Here is a 7,409-nt window from a genome sequence, read left to right on the forward strand (position 1 = left end):
ATTGTATTTTACAAGAAATAAGTTACAGAGAGAAAGGTAAGTTTGCATAATCTCTCATAAGTGGAAGAGGGGTTTTTTTGTTTTGTCTTGATTTTTGTTTATTTGTTTGTTTTAGTCCTAAATGTAAATTTGTGACTACCAGAGGTAGGGAAGGAAAAGTGATGGGATATGAAAGTATGATATTTTTGATCAGTGCATGTACTGAAATATTACATACATTTCATAAATGCTAATAGTACTAACATAGATTGAAAAGATGATGAGTGTATTAAGCTAGGTTTGCCTGCAAAGTGCTGCTTAGTAATGTTAGAGGAACGTACACTATTAAAACTGGCTTACAAAGGGCTGACTCAAAATAACATAATAGAATAACATGTGTCCTGGTTGGCCATTTCTCTGAATTTTTTTCCTGAAGGTATTTTGCTACTTTTAGTTGATTTCATTATTGGCCTAATTGTAAAACTTTTAAAACCATGCACTGTGTATCCCTATCTTACCCCAAATTAAAACTTTACTTACAGCACTAATTGTTTGTCAGAGAAAATGCATTTTCTTCTAAATCTAGTTATGGCCATGGAAATGCTTCCTGCAGATTCTGCTGGTCCTTGTCCTGACTCCATCCCTTGAACTTCCATTTCCCGGGTGTAAACCAGGGAACAAAGCACTTGTGCAGGAAATGAAAAAGAGCGTGCTTTATAAATGACACAGATGTAGATCATAAAACTGTAGTGTGTTTACAATTTCAATATATGTATCTCACTGTCCCGCCTCCTCTCTCAGCTGGGAACCACAGGTGACATCCTCTTTTTCCAATATGCGCACTTGAAAAGTTGCTCTGTTAACGATCCGTTGCCAGAGTGGCACAGGTTGATACATTTCTCCAGGATAGGGAGCACATCTGTCTGCTTAATTTTCCTCACACTAGCAGTATAATATGGCTTTATGTTTAATATTTTTTTCCTCTGCAGATGTACAGAAATATGGACTACTGTTACCCCTTAAGCCTAAGAGAAATAAGATCACGCTAGGGCATGCTCAGCTTGGAATCTACTCAAGGGGTCATTACTGAAAGACCAAGAGGGTCTCATTAGACAGTAGTTCTGCCCTCAAGGCAGCCCCGTGGCATGGCCTCTAAGGAGAGCGTTATACAAGGCTTCCACAGTGCCAGTCCCCAAGATTTTTGGAACTAACATCCAGATGTCCACCTGCTGCATAGAAACTGAGTGCATTGTTTTTGATGAGAAGGCGCGTTCCTGGTTTCTATTCACGGGTTGAGTATGTCTCCTATCTTCCTTGGGGAATTAGAGCTGGGGTCTTGGTTGTGGAAATCTCCAAAGAACTGGCGACATAATTTTTGGTTTTCAAATCTCACATTCAGCTCAGCCTCTAATTGCTCACCGAATTTCTGTTTACCATGCAAGGATAATGGAGCACATGAGTCTGGGTTGTTGTTGCTAGTTTTTTTTGTTTTGTTTTGTTTTTTTGTTTTTTTTTTCTGTTTGTTTGTTTTTACCTATAGGCTGAGACCTCCTTGCAGAAGGCTGGCAATCTCGCCTTGGGGGATATTTCGCAGCTCATTATTTTTTCTCTTTAGCTACGGTAGCCTCACTTCTGCTCATTAGACTCCGTTCACTACATCATTGCCTTTCTTTAATGTGGCTGGTCTATTAAATAGCCCTTACCTGGCAAAGCCCCCCAGTGTCCCGCTTTCAGGACTTGGTTTGGACAGCACTTTAATAAGCGTGGCAGAGGCACCAGCGTCCCGCATTTCCTCGAGCCACAGAGCCCCTTTGCAGCAGAGAGGGGAATGCCACAACACTCTTAGGATGTGCCGCTTAGTGGTCAGAGGTTCCTGAAGGCTTTCACTGCAACGCAGTGAGGCACACCAAAGGAACCACTCTTAGCAGAAGTATTGGCGTCCCATTTATTCATCACTACCAAATATCAAAAGGCAATTGATTAAAAATTGATCTGACAACCTCTTGAAAGGGAGCAGGTGCTTCTCACAATCTGGCAAGAAAACAGGGTCAGGAACACCAAATACGGGTGCTGCAAAAGCATGTTTGTGAAATCTCCGTGTCTTCTTGCCATGATTAAAAGGCTTGTTAGTCACGGGTGAAATCCTATAGAGCGTATGTGCTTGAGTGTCACTTCATATTAAGCGGCATGAAATTCATGTTTCTTCTTTAGTCAGAATCCCTCAAACTGACCCAACCAGTGCAGTTGCCTTTGAGCTTCAGATGAGCTCCTTTGGACTTTTTCTCAAGGTCAGTCCCTGAGCTGAAATGCGTCTCCAAAGACTAGCGCTAGAGTCTTCGTTTTCAAGTACAGAAAGCCAGTGATGGAACATGAATAAGAATAGCCTGATTGAGACACACAGACATTCACATTTGTGTACATGTACATGTATTTTCTCCTGCTCTTACGGAGAAGTCTTTTGCAAGCAACTCTGCCTCCCTTCCTCTCTCTCCCATATCCTTCCCTCTTTCTCCCTCTTAAGGCTAACATGGACTCTCATTTTTCTATCTTTCCAAGCTTGTGGGAGTTTTCCTTCTGTTTTTCCAGAGCGCTGAATCCTCTCAGCTCAGCTCTAACAGATTTCGTCTTCCCTTTTTTTTTTTCCTGGCACTGGCTCCTTCTCGCCAATCAGTGTAAGCCGGAGGACAATCACAAAATGATTATTGCTGTCCTTGTGTATTCGATGTTGGTCCTAGCCATCCACATGCTCATTATTTCTGTTGAGATCTGTGAACCATTAGTACTACCCATGTTAAACGGAGTTGTTCTTTAAAAGGTCTTCGGGAAGATTATACTGGGACTTAACATTGAAATGAAAGGTATCATGTACACAGAAAGGCATGTAAACAAACCAATGGGGCATAAACTTTCATGCAGATCAACAGCAAGACACTTTTGAAGGAGATACATACAAGTATATGAAGCCGCTCTATTTTGTCTCTGACAAATAAGACAAAGGTTGTCTTATCTTATGTTCAACAGTGGAATTAAATACGAAACAATTGTCAAATATTTCAGAATGGAAAAAAGGGAGTTTCAAAACCCTGGAAAGCTGATGTGACCAATTCAGGTGCCAATTACTAATACAGTGAGTATCTGGTAACAACAAGCTACTCACCTCGGGCATGTGTGCATGTGTATGAAGACTATTTTCCTCAATTGCTTCCTTACCTTATTTTCTCTTAATAAATCTGGAGCTCAGCTCATGGGATGGAGAGACTGCTAAGCTAGTGAGTCTCTGGGACCATCCTGTCTCTGCTTCTGTGTACTGGGATTGCAGGCACACACCACTTTATTCATTCTTTTTATTTATTATGGGAATCCAAATCATCTCCATACTTGTTTAGTAAGCAACGTACCCATTGAGCCACTTTTCAACTTTTACAAAGTGTCTGCTTCTGGCATCATTTGTTTCAGGGAAGGGATTATTAATACTGTTGATAAAGTACTGGAATCCAATCTTGCCAAGTGGCTGTCAGGATCTTAGAAGGAAATCCTTCAATAGCAATAGAACCCTCTTATGAAACTCCACATGACCACCGTTCTTAGTGGGCAACTCATCACTCTGAACTACTGCAGAAAATCACAAACATCGACAATTTGTTCAACAATCTCAAAAGTTAGATTCCATATAAAAGTTCCATGAATGTATCTTAGCTCTACTCTCCTTGTCATGTATGTGCACTTTGCATAGCTAATATTTTCTTTCTGTATGTGTAAACTATGGCTGGTGAGATGATGCAACAGATAAAAGTTCTTACCACACAAGTAAGTCTAGCAACTTGAGTTCAATCCCTAGAACCCATGGTAAACCTGGGTTTAATCCTTGAAACCCATGGTAAAAGGAGAAAATCAGCTCCTACAAGTAATCCTCTGACTTCCATGTGCACATTGTGGCACATGAATGCCTGCAGGGATCACATCACACACACACACACACACACACGCACACACACACACACACACACACACACACACACTTTAAAAATTATATGATTTTGACTTACAAAAAGGATTATAGAGGTTTAGATGGATATTCTAGGTAGGTTTATGTCAACTCAACATAAACTAAAACCATATGAGAGGGGACATTTCAAATAAGAAAATATAACTATGGAGAGACCTCACCGCCTGATCAGGTGGGCACTCCTGAGGCTGCAGAGCGGAGGAGACCACCAACACTGCCCACCCCTGCCCACATCCCTGGCCCAAGAGGCAATTGCATAAGGCCTCTGGGTTCCCGTAGGGGAGGGCCCGGGAGCGGCAGGACCCCTGCGCCTGAGACACTGCCGGAACCTGAAGGAAACAGACCGGATAAACAGTTCTCTGCACCCAAATCCCGGGGGAGGGAGAGCTGAACCTTCAGAGAGGCGGACACGCCTGGGAAACCAGAAGAGACTGCACTCTGTGCACATCCAGGCGCCAGAGGAAAACACCAAACGTCATCTGAAACCCTGGTGCACGGAGGCTCCCGGAAGGAGCGGCACAGATTTTCCCGGTTGCTGCCACAGCAGAGAGGACTTAGGCAGTACCCCACGAGCAAACTTGAGCCTTGGAACCACAGGTAGGACCAATTTTTCTCCTGCAAGAAACCTGCCTGGTGAACTCAAGACACAGGCCCACAGGAACAGCTGAAGACCTGTAGAGAGGAAAAACTACACGCCCGAAAGCAGAACACTCTGTCCCCATAACTGGCTGAAAGAAAACAGGAAAACAGGTCTACAGCACTCCTGACACACAGGTTATAGGACAGTCTAGCCACTGTCAGAAATAGCAGAACAAAGTAACACTAGAGATAATCTGATGGCGAGAGGCAAGCACAGGAACCCAAGCAACAGAAACCAAGACTACATGGCATCATCGGAGCCCAATTCTCCCACCAAAGCAAACACGGAATATCCAAACACACCAGAAAAGCAAGACCTAGTTTCAAAATCATATTTGATCATGATGCTGGAGGACTTCAAGAAAGACATAAAGAACTCCCTTAGAGAACAAGTAGAAGCCTACAGAGAGGAATCGCAAAAATCCCTGAAAGAATTCCAGGAAAACACAATCAAACAGTTGAAGGAATTAAAAATGGAAATAGAAGCAATCAAGAAAGAACACATGGAAACAACCCTGGACATAGAAAATCAAAAGAAAAGACAAGGAGCTGTAGATACAAGCTTCACCAACAGAATTCAAGAGATGGAAGAGAGAATCTCGGGAGCAGAAGATTCCATAGAAATCATTGACTCAACTGTCAAAGATAATGTAAAGCGGAAAAAGCTACTGGTCCAAAACATACAGGAAATCCAGGACTCAATGAGAAGATCAAACCTAAGAATAATAGGTATAGAAGAGAGTGAAGACTCCCAGCTCAAAGGACCAGTAAATATCTTCAACAAAATCATAGAAGAAAACTTCCCTAACCTAAAAAAAGAGATACCCATAGGCATACAAGAAGCCTACAGAACTCCAAATAGATTGGACCAGAAAAGAAACACCTCCCGTCACATAATTGTCAAAACACCAAACGCACAAAATAAAGAAAGAATATTAAAAGCAGTAAGGGAAAAAGGTCAAATAACATATAAAGGGAGACCTATCAGAATCACACCAGACTTTTCGCCAGAAACTATGAAGGCCAGAAGATCCTGGACAGATGTCATACAGACCCTAAGAGAACACAAATGCCAGCCCAGGTTACTGTATCCTGCAAAACTCTCAATTAACATAGATGGAGAAACCAAGATATTCCATGACAAAACCAAATTTACACAATATCTTTCTACAAATCCAGCACTACAAAGGATAATAAAGGGTAAAGCCCAACATAAGGAGGCAAGCTATACCCTAGAAGCAAGAAACTAATCATCTTGGCAACAAAACAAAGAGAATGAAAGCACACAATCATAACCTCAATTCCAAATATGAATATAACGGGAAGCAATAATCACTATTCCTTAATATCTCTCAATATCAATGGCCTCAACTCCCCAATAAAAAGACATAGATTAACAAACTGGATACGCAACGAGGACCCTGCATTCTGCTGCCTACAGGAAACACACCTCAGAGACAAAGACAGACATTACCTCAGAGTGAAAGGCTGGAAAACAATTTTCCAAGCAAATGGTCAGAAGAAGAAAGCTGGAGTAGCCATTCTAATATCAAATAAAATCAATTTTCAACTAAAAGTCATCAAAAAAGATAAGGAAGGACACTTCATATTCATCAAAGGAAAAATCCACCAAGATGAAGTCTCAATCCTAAATATCTATGCCCCAAATACAAGGGCACCTACATATGTAAAAGAAACCTTACTAAAGCTCAAAACACACACTGCACCTCACACAATAATAGTGGGAGATTTCAACACCCCACTCTCATCAATGGACAGATCATGGAAACAGAAATTAAACAGAGATGTAGACAGACTAAGAGAAGTCATGAGCCAAATGGACTTAACGGATATTTATAGAACATTCTATCCTAAAGCAAAAGGATATACCTTCTTCTCAGCTCCTCATGGTACTTTCTCCAAAATTGACCATATAATTGGTCAAAAAACGGGCCTCAACAGGTACAGAAAGATAGAAATAATCCCATGCGTGCTATCGGACCACCACGGCCTAAAACTGGTCTTCAATAACAATAAGGGAAGAATGCCCACATATACGTGGAAATTGAACAATGCTCTACTCAATGATAACCTGGTCAAGAAAGAAATAAAGAAAGAAATTAAAAACTTTTTAGAATTTAATGAAAATGAAGGTACAACATACCCAAACTTATGGGACACAATGAAAGCTGTGCTAAGAGGAAAACTCATAGCGCTGAGTGCCTGCAGAAAGAAACAGGAAAGAGCATATGTCAGCAGCTTGACAGCACACCTAAAAGCTCTAGAACAAAAAGAAGCAAATACACCCAGGAGGAGTAGAAGGCAGGAAATAATCAAACTCAGAGCTGAAATCAACCAAGTAGAAACAAAAAGGACCATAGAAAGAATCAACAGAACTAAAAGTTGGTTCTTTGAGAAAATCAACAAGATAGATAAACCCTTAGCCAGACTAACGAGAGGACACAGAGAGTGCGTCCAAATTAACAAAATCAGAAATGAAAAGGGAGACATAACTACAGATTGAGAGGAAATTCAAAAAATCATCAGATCTTACTATAAAAACCTATATTCAACAAAACTTGAAAATCTTCAGGAAATGGACAATTTCCTAGACAGATACCAGGTATCGAAGTTAAATCAGGAACAGATAAACCAGTTAAACAACCCCACAACTCCTAAGGAAATAGAAGCAGTCATTAAAGGTCTCCCAACCAAAAAGAGCCCAGGTCCAGACGGGTTTAGTGCAGAATTCTATCAAACCTTCATAGAAGACCTCATACCAATA

This window comes from Rattus norvegicus, chromosome X (assembly GCF_036323735.1).
Source record: "Rattus norvegicus strain BN/NHsdMcwi chromosome X, GRCr8, whole genome shotgun sequence".
NCBI lineage: Eukaryota > Metazoa > Chordata > Mammalia > Rodentia > Muridae > Rattus > Rattus norvegicus.